General features: G+C 46.3%; 1 protein-coding gene across 6 annotated transcripts in view; it reads left to right on the top strand.

Moving 5' to 3' along the window:
- The window catches only part of TTC7A (tetratricopeptide repeat domain 7A), a 267263-nt gene that overhangs the window by 80864 nt on the left and 172755 nt on the right, over positions 1–13644 (top strand). The gene's annotated exons all lie outside the window — the stretch shown is intronic.

A 13644-nucleotide genomic window follows, 5' to 3' on the forward strand; every position in this document is an offset into this window, starting at 1 on the left:
AGAAATTAAAAAAGCAGTAAAACTCACACTTGCCTCAGTATAAATGTATGTAAATAATTGAAATCAAAGGACATCCTATCCTATTGCCTAGACTTTAAATGTTCAGGAAGTGAAGTGGCCTGATAAATTGATGTAAGAGCTCTAAATACTCTGAACCTTATAGGGAGCAGAGGGAGTTCCCTTACCTAACAGTCCCATCTGTGCAGTATTCCATTTCTAGTCCTGAAGTATTCCTAGAGGATTCCTGTCGTATGCTCTGCAATGCGTCATCTTTCTAATAGGAGATGTGGCATACATTTTTATACAGCTTTGCAGCTTGTGTAGAACAGAGTTCATTTGAATGTAAGCACTCAAAGGTAGCAGGGAGGGATGATGAGCAGTGTGGTCGGTGTAGACCGCAGAATACACTTGAGCTTTCAGAGGTAAGAGATCTGTTTTCACCTGTCTCTCAGCCACAGCTAATTCTGACCACATTACCAAGACATGAGATCCCACATCCTAAGATGGAACTTTTCCTGCAGCATTGGAAATCAGACTCATAAATCTTTGGTGTCATGGGAACCCAGATCAGTATACCCTTTTATTGACCTGCAAATCTTGAAACCTTCAATATTACATTGCAAAATCTGTCCTGTGTAAAAGTGGTATCAAATCCAATCTTGCTCTCTATTTACACTATGTTCTGCTTGTGTTAACTTGCACTTCACATTTCCTCCTTCACCAAGTCAAGGGATACTTGAGAGTCAAAATTCCAGTCATTTCTTCCATCCACTAGCTAACAAATTAGCCAAGTGGAGTATGTTGTTTTTCACAGGTGTATCAGTCTGATCATTAGGTCAGTAAGGTATGCTTGTTTACTATATAAATGCTGTAGGATTTATGCATTATTTTATTTGTGCTCCTCTTCTTCACAAAGATGGGAACACTGCTCTGTAGGATATTTACATTGGACAAATCAGAGGTTCTTCGAGTGCTTGCTCATGTCAATTCCATGCTAGGTGTGTGCGCACCCACCTGCATGGCTGCCAGAGATTTTTCCCTTAGTGGTATCCATAGGGTCGAATCTGGCGCCCTCTGGAGCCTCACACTTATGCTCCAGTATATGAGGTGCCACGGGCACTGTGCCCTCTCAGTTCCTTCTTACTGCCCATGAGGGTCGCAGGAACGCCTTTCTCCCTTTACAGTTTGCAAAGTGCTCTTAGTGATTTGACTTCATAGTTGTATATAGTTCATTAAGTATAGTTAGATAAGTAGTTAGTCTAGATAGTTAGTAGTCCCCCTAGGGACTTTGTCCCCAGGACAGGGCATGCTCTGGTCCCTGGGTTTCAAACCGTGTGCCATCTGCCATAGACCTATGCCTGTCAGCGACCCCCACTCAAGCTGTCTAAGGTGTCTGGGGGAATCGCACATTAAAGAGAAGTGCAAAATCTGTAAGGACTGTACGTCATGCACTCCAAAGGATAGAGACATTCATCTCAATGCCCTTCTGATAGAGGCAGCTTTCAGACGGGCCTCAGAACCCTCCTGCTCCGACTCGGCACCAAGTACCTCAGCCTCAGAAAGGAGCGCCCCACCGGCGCTAGTTTCCTCTCGGCACTGCTCACCATGACTGGTGCTGCAAAAGCACCACAGAAAGTAGCTCACTGACCAGGGACGCTCACTGGCCTCATAAAAAGATGGGAAAGGGGTGGCAGGCAAAGGACCCAGCTTGGACCATCTGCCTCTGACAGGACTGCAAGGTGAAGCTTCTCTGCTCAGGGCTTTGAGACTGGTACGGGAAACACCTCTGACTCCAGGGAGCAGCAGTGGTCCCATGCACCTTATGGTGCCCTCCACACCGGAGGCCTTCCAAGTGGTCAGGGACCTGACAGCTCTACCAATGCCATCTACTCTGAGGGACCATCCCCCACTGGCGGAACCAGTAAAGGTCCCGCCTTCCAAGGGTAAACCACCTATGGGTCCACCCTAATGGCTACTTGGGCATTACCGCTCTCTGGAGTCCTGGCACCGCTCCACAACGCCATGGCCCCAGTTTCTGGCACTGCACCCACGGTCTCCTACTCCGCGGCTCCAGTCCCCAAGCCTGCGTTCCCAGTCCTCAGCACCGAGACAAGGATCACAGACCACTTGGTATCAGTCCAGATCTCCCTGGTACTGTCAGCCTCTGGCACCAGTCACTGCACTGCCGTTCTCTGACGCCCCGTTCCCGATCTCCATCGCCTTGGTTTCTGTCTTCACATGTCTCACCACCAACTCAACTCCAGTCTCTAACACAACACCGCTTTTCAGACCCCCACCAGCGGTCACCTTCTCTGCACCACTGCTCGGCACCGCATCTGAGCCAACAGCGAGAGGCACCATCAGCGCCAGTTTGGTCTCTGAGAGAGGAGACCTCCTTGGAGTTGGAAGGGGATTGCAGTTCTGCGAAGGCACTGATCGGCCCTGCAGTGGGTGCCTGGCCGCACGGGCAATGGCCACTCAAATGGCCACACTGGAACTAATAGGGGCTCCCTATAATGCCGGGACCGTATTCTCAGCGGTCTTCCTTCACCACATCAGGGAAGTGGACCGCAGCACTCCGTGTCTCTGTACTGGAATCAGATTAGGGTTCCGAAGCAGATACTGAGGTACAGGCTTCGACTCAAGGGGAAGCCTCCACAATAGAGGAAGGGGTACCTGTCCCCTGCCCAGTGTTGCCATTATCCCTGGACGAGGTGGTCACTAGGCCTGCCCACCCACTCCTTCTGGATGGGCATATGAGGACCTCTTGAAGAGGGTGGCCTTGAATTTGGGGTTAGAGGCAGAGGAATTTACTGAACCCTCTGGCAGCTCCTTGATATCCTGGTTGCAGTGGTGCCATCTAGGATGGCACGCCTGGTACACGATGAGGTTCTGAAGGTAGTTGAGGCCCTCTGGCAGACCCCGTTCTCCCTGCCCCCAGCTTTGAACAGGGTAGAAAAGAAGTACTACATCCCGGCCCAGGGCTATGAGTACTTATACTCCCCCCCACCCCCCGCAGCTCTCTTATACTCCCCCCCACCCCCCCCAGCTCTCTTATACTCACTGTGGCCAACGAACAAGATAGGCAGGGTCAGGCGAGCGCCACACCTGAAAATAAGGACGCAAGGAAACTGGATCTTTTTGGAAGAAAATTTATTCCATGGCCAGTCTCCAACTTAGCACCTCCAACCAGCAGGCATTGCTGGGGAGACACCATTATAACATCTGGGACACCCTGGCAAAATTCAAGGACTCTCTGCCACAGGCGCTCAGACAGCAGTTCGCTTCGGTCTTGGAGGAGAGCAAGACTGTGGCTAGGTCCTTGCTCCAAACTGTGCTGGATGTGGCTGATTCGGCAGCCAGGTCTGTGACCTCTGTGGTGTCTATGTGGCGAGGCTCATGGCGGCAGTCCATCTGCATCAACTGTCCCAGGAGGTGTAGCAGTCCATTCAGGACCTCCCCTTCAAGGGCACTGCTCTATTTTCGGAGCAGATGAATGCCAGGCTGCATGGCCTGAAAGATTCCCTCAACAGGCTTCACTCCTTGGGCCTGTCCACACCACAGGCCTCTAGGAAACACTTCTGGCCTTCAACTCTGCCCAGATACTTGGGCCCTCAGCGGCAGAGCTCCTGCAAAAGAAAGAACATAGGCTTTAAACTCTGCCAACCTGCTCTGTCCTCCTCAGCTGCCTAGTCAGGCCCTCAGCATCACTCAGGTGGCTCTCAGTTATTTTGAGAGTGCACATGAGGACACAGTTGCAGTCTCACCCCAGGATCCATCCCCCCCATTTATTTCTGGACCACCTATCTCCCTTCCTCTCTGCATGGGCCAAGGTCACCATGGACCAATGGGTGCTCATAGCGGTTACACCCTGCAGTTTTCCTCCTTCCCTCCCACCCCCCTTCCCTGTCCCTCTTCAGGGACTCGTCTCATTAGCAACTCTTCATCCAGGAGGTGGAGACCCTCCTATAGGGTAGGGGCTGTATGAAGGGGAAGGGATTTTACTCCCAATACTTCCTGATCCTGAAGGCCAAAGAAGCGTCCTAGACCTGCATCACCTCAAGAAGTATCTCAAGAAGTTGAAGTTCCTCATGGTCTCCCTGGTCTCCATCATCCCCTCTCTGGATCTGGGAGATTGGTACTCCGTCCTCGACTGAAAGGACGCCTATTTTAATATTTCTGTTTTCTATGGGTACAGGCGATTCCTCCAATTCATGGTGGGCCAACGCCATTACCAATTCACGGCACTGCCCTTCAGCCTCTCATCGGCCCCAAGAGTCTTCACAAAATGCACGGTGGAAGTGGCCACTTTCCTGAGGTGTCGAGGCGTACTGATATACTTGTACCTTAACGACTGGCTTGTCAGAGGCAGGTCGCAAAAGGAGGTTCGGCACAGCCTCAGTCTGGTGTGGGCCACTTGTCAGGAATACTTATAAATTAACAGAAATCAACTTTTACCCTGGTTCAGCAGATAGAATTTATAGGGGCAGTGCTCGATTCTGCGCAGGCCAGGGCCTTTCTGCCAGAGTCATGGTTCAAGGCTATGTCAGACCTCCTCACCCACGGCAGAGCTCACCCACTCACAACCGCCTGGGTATGCCTCAAGCTGCTGGGTCGCATGGCAGTATGTACATATATGGTCCATCATGCCCGTCTGCATCTCAGACCCCTGCAGACATGGCTGGCTTCAGACTACGCTTCCGGCAGACATGATATGGACCTAGTGGTCCCACTTCCAGGGATACTGCTTGTGAGTCACCTAGCATGGAATTGACATGAACAAGCACTCAAGCACCTTTTGTAACTGTTATCCTTTTGAGATGTGTTGCTCATGTCCATTTCATGACCCACCCTCTTTGCCCGCCGTCAGAGTTGACGGCAAGAAGGAACTGAGAGGCTGCAGGGCCGGAGGTGCCTCATTTACTGGCACATAAGCGCAGTGCTCCAGAGGGCACCAGATCCAGCCTTATGAATACCACTAAGGGAAAAATCTCCAGCAGCCGTGCACATGGGTATACACACACCTAGCATGGAATGGATATGAGCAACACATCTTGAAGAACAACAGTTACGAAAGGTAGGTAGCTGGGTTTTTTTTCTTTAAATGGTGAATGAGATTATGCAAAGAAACAACCTTTTTATTGTACAGCTGAATTTAAACAAAAGTAGTAACAGAATAACAATGATTTCACTTTGCTGTGCTTCTCTGAACACTGATGTGTGATTTCTAGAAAGGTATTTTTAGCCATCGTAGTACAAGTGTGCAATGAGGTGTGTTTTCCAAACAGAAGAATTACCTTTGATTTGATTGAGAAAAATACAGTGTGAAACTTCCAAGCCTATGTATTCAAAGTTTTAAGCTACACCTTTCTAGCTATCTGTCTGGGCATTCTGAGTGCATCTGTTGCTATAATGCCAGGTCACTGGGAAGGACCCTTTTGCACCTCATGAAGCTCTGGACAGAGATGAAGGTGTCTTTGAATCAATTTTATGGAAACCCCTCCCCAATCTTGGAGATGCTGGGTGCCAGGTTAATCCTAAGGCACAACTTGGAGCTGCTCTAAGATGCACCTGATGTTAACATCGCACAATGTGCTGATATGGCAGCCAGAGATTGGCTGGATGTGGTGGCTCCCCAGTCATGCCCTTTACACCAGGGATGGGGGATGTCTGAGAGTGGGAAGTGGTGTGGTAGCCACTACATCAGCCCTATGTTGCCTGAGAGAACCTTCAGAAAACCCAGTAAGCCAGCTTTACAGGTTTTCTGCACTGCCAGGGCACAGCATGGGTTATTAGGCTGAACATGGTTGACTTAGCATGAGAAGACTTACAAAGTGCAAAATGGGGACCTCTGTCAGGGGAGCAGAGTGAGGGAAGAAGGGCCGGTTTTGGAGGGGGTGTCAAGGAGGTTTGCATAGACCCCGTTTGGCAGTTTGGGGTAGTCCACTTCTCTTTTTGACCCCTCCCCAGCCAAGCATCGTCCACTGGAGTTGGTGCAAGTTACTCATGTCTGACACCTCTGCTAACTAGGGCACTTCTGTTGGGCCAAAGCTGTCAAACTTGGGTGCCTATGTGATTTATTACAAGCACAAGGGATGTAAATTGGGGCCTCTAGCGGCTGCACGCATTGCACTGGCTGCAGGCTAGCTGTCTGTTACGTGTTCCCCTCTCATATTCCTGCCTTTCTAGGCTCCAATCCTACAAGATGCTCTGGGTCCTGAATTCCTTGTCAGTGGAGGATGCTCAACACATCATAGGGCCGAACCATTCCTTAACGAATCTCTTATGCCCCAAAACTGTGGCGACCCGTTCTCTGTAGAGATGAAATGGTAAAGGTGCTTGCTCAACTCACTCATCTGCTTTGGGCAGTATTCGACATTATTGCCCACCGTCTTCTCGCAGCCCTTCTCTCAGGACGCATGGTTTTGGCCTTCATGCCAATGGGTAGGTTTCCCTATCTGAATCGGAAATGTAGCTATTTAGGGACAGCTACAGAATTGTTTCTTTCTTCAGCTTTAAACAGTAATAAAAACCACCCTTACAAAAAGCACTGGGTACCCGGATAGTTAATTAAGCTTACTTTAATGGAGTGATGGTCTCCTGTGTCAGGCAGATGGCAAGGCATTCTCTTTATACAGTGCATGGGAGCGTTATTTAATTAATTTTTTTTTTTAAATAAATGTTTATGTTGAAAAAGAGTTGAGAGAAACCAAAGCTCCATTATTGGTTTTGAAATGTATTTGAGGCAGGGGAGAATGTGGTGGAAGGGCTGAGCACTCTTACACCAGTAGAGGGCAGTGTGATGTATCTGCTGAAGCGTGAATTGGCTGCTCTTCTCACCCTTGCACTGGAAGAGGGGAGATAGGTTGTGCGGATGGGGTAGGCCCCATGGCAGTTGAAAGGACAGTGAGGGAGAAGTTACCTTCGGAGGCATGGGATGTTGGAGGCACTTACCCAAGTGCGTTTGACCTACCAAACATTAGAGCCCATAGGGCACCCACAGCGCTTGCCTCCAAGTTCATGGAGCACCCAGTATGCTACTATACATCTAGAGCAGACAGCTGTCGTGGCACTTGCAGCAAGGGCAGCAATTGCATGAGTTTGGGAGCAGTTACATCATTCCTGCTCCCCCTGCCTTGGCAGGTGCTAGGGACATTGCTGTGAAAGCTATGCAGAATGGCGAGAGGGGCTTAAACCACAGACGGCACTACAGAAAAACAGCTCTTAACCTTCCTGCCATTGTGCATGGGTAACAGAGGGAGGAGGAGGAAGTCATGCTCTGACACCTGAAATGTTGTTAGCAACATAATGCTTTCAGGGGGTGTTGGTGCAATACAAATAATAATTGTTACGTTCTTGTCAGCATCTCCGGCACTCAGCAGTTCTGCTTGGGGAAAGGAAGCTCACTGTTCCCAGAGCCATGGGTTCTGTATCCACTGCTGGCTAAGCATTGGTTAATGTTTGCTTGTAGCGTGGGGCTGCTCAGCGCTGCGCTGTCAGCATTTAGTTTTGATTTCAGTTGCTTCCCTTGAAGTCAGTTTTGCACAGAGATGAGCTGCTCACCGTGATCCAGTGAGGAATATATGGGTTTGTTGATCTGTAATATCCACAGCCAAGTAATGACTAGTTAATATGACATCTTTACGTTTTAAGCTTTTTCCATCCGTGTTCCAACCAGAAACAAGAACACTTTAGTCTTATTTAAAAACAGTGCAACAAAAGCAAACATCTTTATCAAGAGCCTTACATTTGACTCAAAGACATGCCTATAATGCCGAGATAAAGCCTTCTAGAAGGTTAGAAAGAAAGATATAAATATATCTGATACATAATTCTGCAGCAAGAGCAGATGAATTTTGTGATTTAGGTTACTCCTTCTGTTGGTTTCCTTGCAAAAGCTTAAGCTGGTTGCTAGGTAACCAGCATTAAAAAAAGCACGTTTGTCTTTGCATTGCAGTCAGGAGCCTTGGGAACAGCAAAGGCCTCAGATGGCTCCTTAAATAGTATCACTGGGGAATGAAAGTTAAAATATTGAACATTCATTGGTTAAAGATCCTGTTACAAAGGTCAGTCATCTAGGGGACAGTCAATAGTTTGGTTTCTTTTGATTGGGGTAAGGGGGCACAGGACAAGAGAGATTTGTGTGAGTGTGTTTAAGACAGTAAGCAAATGGAAATTTCCAAATATTCCTGAAAATGAAACAGAGGATATGTGATGTGTTTGGGAGGGGCAGGTGGGGGGATATATATAAAGCAAGAAACCATTCCTAAATTCAGACATAGCTATTTTCCTGGTGGCAGTGTACATGAAGATATTTGTTCATAATTAGTGAGAGCATATTTATGTTAAAAACTAATCACAGAAAGGGGATGGAGGGGTTTGGCAATTATTTTAATGATGAATGTTGAAGCTGATTGCCTGTGTGACCCAGTGTGCCTTGGGCAGCCCTCACTGGAAATGCCAGGGTCAGGGTAGACTGCAAAAAGGAGAGCAGATACCCACCAGTCTTGGGAGTAACAGTGAAGTTAAACTCCCCAACCAGTCACAAACTCTGCTTCTGATCCCCACACTGGTTATCAAGAAGCCAAAAAAAAAGGGGGGGGGGGGAGGCAGAGAAGGAAATACACAGCCCCCTTCTTGCATTCCAGTTCTCTGGCTTCCGATCAGCACTTAAGTCCAGTATAGTGAGAAGTTATTTTAAAACTCTGCTCTCTATACAAAATGTTCTTCTGAACCCAAAGGGCCAGCCGCATTGCCAGGTCAGTATTAGGTTGGGTCTTACCCAAAATACCACGTTGCCAGCCAGTCCTTTAGTAACTAAAACTAAAGGTTTATTATAAAGAGAAAAGAAAGAACAAGAAGAGAGTTGTTCAATGGTAAAGCAGTCACATATGTACAAAGACTTCAAAGTCCATATATCGGGTTCTTAGCAATATTGGTGAGTTTGCTGGCTTGAAAGTACCTCTGGAACACATTCACAGCTTGGATGGGTCATTCAGTCCTTTGTTCAGAGCTTCAGTTTGTTGAAAAGTTACTACAGAGGTGGGAAGCAGGACTGAAGACAAAATGGAGATGATGCAACTGACTTTTATCTTCTTTTGCCATGTGGCTTGTACTTCTGGTGTCCCCAGACACAAGCTTTACAGCACATGTCATAGAAAGGCTTTAGAGTTCTGTTCATAAGCATGGCTTGCTGATCCTTGATGGGCTATCAAGCAGGCCTACTGCTGATGCCAATCTGTCTGGGTGTCACCCAGAAACACAACACAAGTTTGGAAATACAGAGATACTGTACATACTTATAATTTATAATACAAAGGTGATACAAACACATAAACAAGATGATCATACTTGACAAATTATCTTTTTGCGAATACAGACTAACACGGCTGCTACTCTGAAACTTGACAAATTATAACATTTTTACAGATACGCCACATAGCCTATCTGCTCAGATTCCTTGCAGTTTTTGTAACACTGGTATCAATAATATCACAAAGTGTCCCACATATTCCGTACAGCGTCACAGCCTGTAACTTCTTAACTAGCTAGATGCAGGGGCAAGAGAAGAGGGGCAAAATTAAAGTCATAGGTTAAGAGCCGAAAGCTAATGTAGTGATGTGCACACTTGGGATTCACAGAATCATGCGAGTTAGATGGAAAGACCTGAGGAGTTCAAGTAATCTGGGGATTCTCCTCCTCTGGTTCATGACCCCAAGGGATGTCATGAATGGGCATCAGGAGTTGCAACCACCATGCCCTTCATGTGTTGCTAAATAGGAATGGGTCCAGCTGAATCCCAGCTAGATGGGTTGGGGATCCCATGGAAAGTGAGATCCTGCTATGGAAAAGCTTGAGAATGACTGAACTAGTCCATTTCCCTGCCATTTCAGGGTTGTTCTCCATCCAGGGTAGACAAGACCGGAATTGTACCAATCAGGAGGGGGAGACACTTTTGAAGAGCTAGCTGGGCCACTGAGCTGCCCTCCCTTTAATGAAAGTAGTGTGAAGTCTCAGCATCCTGCTTGACTGATCGCTAACCCTGGATAGACATGTAGTATCATTTTTCTGTGCTGTGCTTCAGTTTCCCTCTCTGTAAAATAGGGATAATGATACTTACCTCCCTTTGTAAAGTGCTTTGAGATCTACTGGTGAAAAGTGCTATATAAGAGCTGTGCATTATTATTTTCAGTAGTGAACAATGACATCATCTACTTCCAGCTGGCTGGGAGACTTCCCAGTCCTCCCAGACAAGGATCCAGCCACAGAGACCCATGCACTTATCACCTCCAAGCTGGATTACTGTAACTCACTGTATCTGGGCCAGGTTGAAGGTGAAAGCAATGCAGAGGCTCTCGTTTGTGGAAAATGTGACAGCTCACCCCTTCAATAGGACAGATTTCCATAAGCTGTACTCTGCACCCATCATTGGCTCTCCATCTGCTTCCATTGCCAATTCAAGAGCTTGGTTCTGAACTTCAAAGCCATTATCAACAGGTCAGGATCCAGCCACGTTAGTGACTGCGTTTTGATGCATGACCCACCAAGACAGCTGTGCTCCTCTGGGGCAAGGCAGCTTACAAGCCCCAAGGTGATAAAGCATTTTCAATTGAGGGGCACCGCTGCGGAACCAACTACCAGAGGGATTTAGTCTAAACCAAAGTATGAGCACTTTTAGAGCATGCTGCAAAACTCACCTTTTTGAGAAACCTTTCCCACCATAGCTGGAATATAAAAAGTACCGAAGAAGAGCTTCCTGGTACCTGGGCGAGAGGAGAGCAAATGCTGTGCTGAATTCGAAATGTTACATCTGTTGCATTCCCTTAATCTGTTAGTGGTATAATTCTATCCAAGAGGGCAAAAAAGTTTGCTTGGCAGTATTTGCACTTTAGAAACCCCTGCTGATTACCTTTCATGGTTTCATTATCCTCCTAAACATTTAGTGAATTTATTTTTGTCTCTCAAATATTTGTTTTGTTGTTTTGCTGCGGAAGAGGAGAGGTTAGGAACAGATTGAGGTGTAAAAAGACAAAAGTGAGCCAAAGAACAAAGACTTTTAGGCAGCACCATCAGTTTAGTTGCATGGAAATGAAGGAATCCTCTGTAGCATGGGGCATGGGTCACTTGCTGGAGGATTCTCTGCACCTTGAAGTCTTTAAATCACGATTTGAGGACTTCAGTAGCTCAGACATAGGTGAGAGGTTTATTGCAGGAGTGGGTGGGTGAGATTCTGTGGCCTGCATTGTGCAGGAGGTCAGACTAGACGATCATAATGGTCCCTTCTGACCTTAAAGTCTGAGTCTATGAATCCATTGTAACTGATAAAAGAATTCTTCTCTTTAGACTCTCTTGGGAAAATAATCAAGGAAATATAACTGTAAATCACTCTTCAGGTTGTTCATGTGAAGTCCATCATCAGAGAATAGTTGAAAAGGGCTGTACCTTCATTACATAATTAGAAAATAGGTTTTTTTAGCCATATCGGGGTTGGGTTTAACAGTTGGAGAAGAATTTTCATTTAAATTAGAAGTCTTTTGTTGGATTCAGAACCATGACAACTTTAATCAGAGGAAGAAAACTGACTGGTTTCCCCTGGCCCCCCACATCCTTATCATAGTGTATTGCCTTGCTTCTACAATTGAAAGTTTCTGTACCTTTGAAGCTCCACAAAATGATGAGTATGGGCCCCTTCAAAAATATTGTATTTAGAACAATCTATTACCAGACTTCTTCACCATCACTGCACGTGACTTGACAGAAGCTGTGAGAGTAGTATCCTTGTCAAAAGTAGACAGAGATCCTTTTATATATTTGGACAGGGAATAGTTTGCATCTAACAAATTGGGATGGGGAAAACTTTCTAGGAAAGTGGATTCTTGCAGATGTTGGACTTGAGCTCAAAAAAACGATGTGCTGAGAGATGCACCTATTTGCTCCACATTACAAAAAAACCCTACGTGCCAAGGTGGTTACAGTTAATACAACCCAAAGTTGAAAAGTATGGAGCTGATCCGCTAAAGTATTGAATGTATATTTTTAATGGGTGAAAATTCACATTAAACCAGTGGGTTCAGCTTTTCCCCATGGGATTGCCACCCATCTGACCATAAAAAAAAAGGGATGATGCTCATGACCTCCCTGAACTTGTGTGTGACTCATACTTAGACATCTCACCAACCATCTTATTTCTGACCCAAAAGACAGTTGCCAGCAAACATAGAACTTCACTTTCTTGATTACACAAATGCAGTTAAAAGCAGACTGGATCTGTTTCCTCTGCATCTGAGCTCTGCTTGACCAGAGTTGAGATTCCCCCGCCCATGTTTAATTAATTTGTAATCCTTGTAAATAAAGGTGAACAGTGCAGCCCTTTGCAAACCCAGTCTTGAGAATAAACTCTCACATGTTGAGGTACTAGGAGTTGGGAGTGTCAGTCTGTCAATGCTCCCTAGGGTAAGGTATGTATTGCCTTGTAATAGAGCTGTGGCTGGAATACAGGCAGAAGGAGGGGCTTGGAATATGCCAGCTCATGATCCTTTCGTGAACCATGTCAAAACTTGTAACTCAAGGAGGGTAAAGAGAGCCCCTGTATCAAACACCATGGCCAGAGCCATGTGAGAGCGAAAGAAGGTGCCTTTGTAATTCCAAGACTCTTGCCTCAAAACCACAAATACAAACAAAAGTAAAACAATGTCGAGAGCTGTTAACTCTTGTAAACACACCAGCCATTTTGGGTACTGCCCTAGGACTGGGAGTCTGGAATGTATTAATTCTAATTCCAGCTCTGACCTGACTCTCCTGGCCTTAGACAATTCCCTTAACCTCTTTCTCTTCCTTCATCTGTAAAATGAGGCTATTGATAGTATTACATTACTATTGTTGTACTACTGCCTTTAGGTTGTTGGAATGAGAACTGCACCATTGTGTGTCATAAGCCCCAGACTGCTAATAGAAACTCTATTTTAGACTGAGTGGTAAGGACATGTGCTTTTGGAGCAGGAGATTTTGGGTTTTGTCCCCATATTTCTGTGAGATTTCTGGGTGGCCATGGGTGTGCCGACCTCAAGGCATGTTCTGAAGATTAGTTAATGTTTGTAAAGCACTTTAAAGATGAAAAGTGCTGTGCAAGTGCTAAATTTATTAAATGTAATTCATTAATTGTAATCTAATCCCAGGGAGACTGTGAGAGCTAACATATGCTACTCATAACACCTGTATTGAAGTTCAGATTCTTCTACCGGGCATAGTGACCATATCCAGCCTGCCCTCTCTCGGTACCTGCTGAATAGTTCATTGTGCTACATTTGTCAAGTCAACTCAGTGGTCTGTGGGCCCGTGGTGGTATTACCGTTTGCTACTGAACTCGAACAAAAACAAAATCCACCCAAATCCACCAGACAGAGACTGATTTAAATGCCCAAACCTCTGCAAGATTTAGTTTGTCTTGATTTAATTAGCTGAAGGGGAGGCTCCCCAAGTTCCTTTCAGGGTCTCTAGAAGGTGTGTCTGTAGTCACTGTGAATTACTGCAGGGCTCCAGGGGGAGATGAAGAATAGAAATAGTACAAGCCTGTGTTTTGACTTATTGGGAAAATGGTTCTCTTGCACCTTTTGCTGCCGGGTCTAGCTGTTTGGCATTTTGAAA

This window comes from Lepidochelys kempii, chromosome 3 (assembly GCF_965140265.1).
Source record: "Lepidochelys kempii isolate rLepKem1 chromosome 3, rLepKem1.hap2, whole genome shotgun sequence".
Classification (NCBI taxonomy): domain Eukaryota; kingdom Metazoa; phylum Chordata; order Testudines; family Cheloniidae; genus Lepidochelys; species Lepidochelys kempii.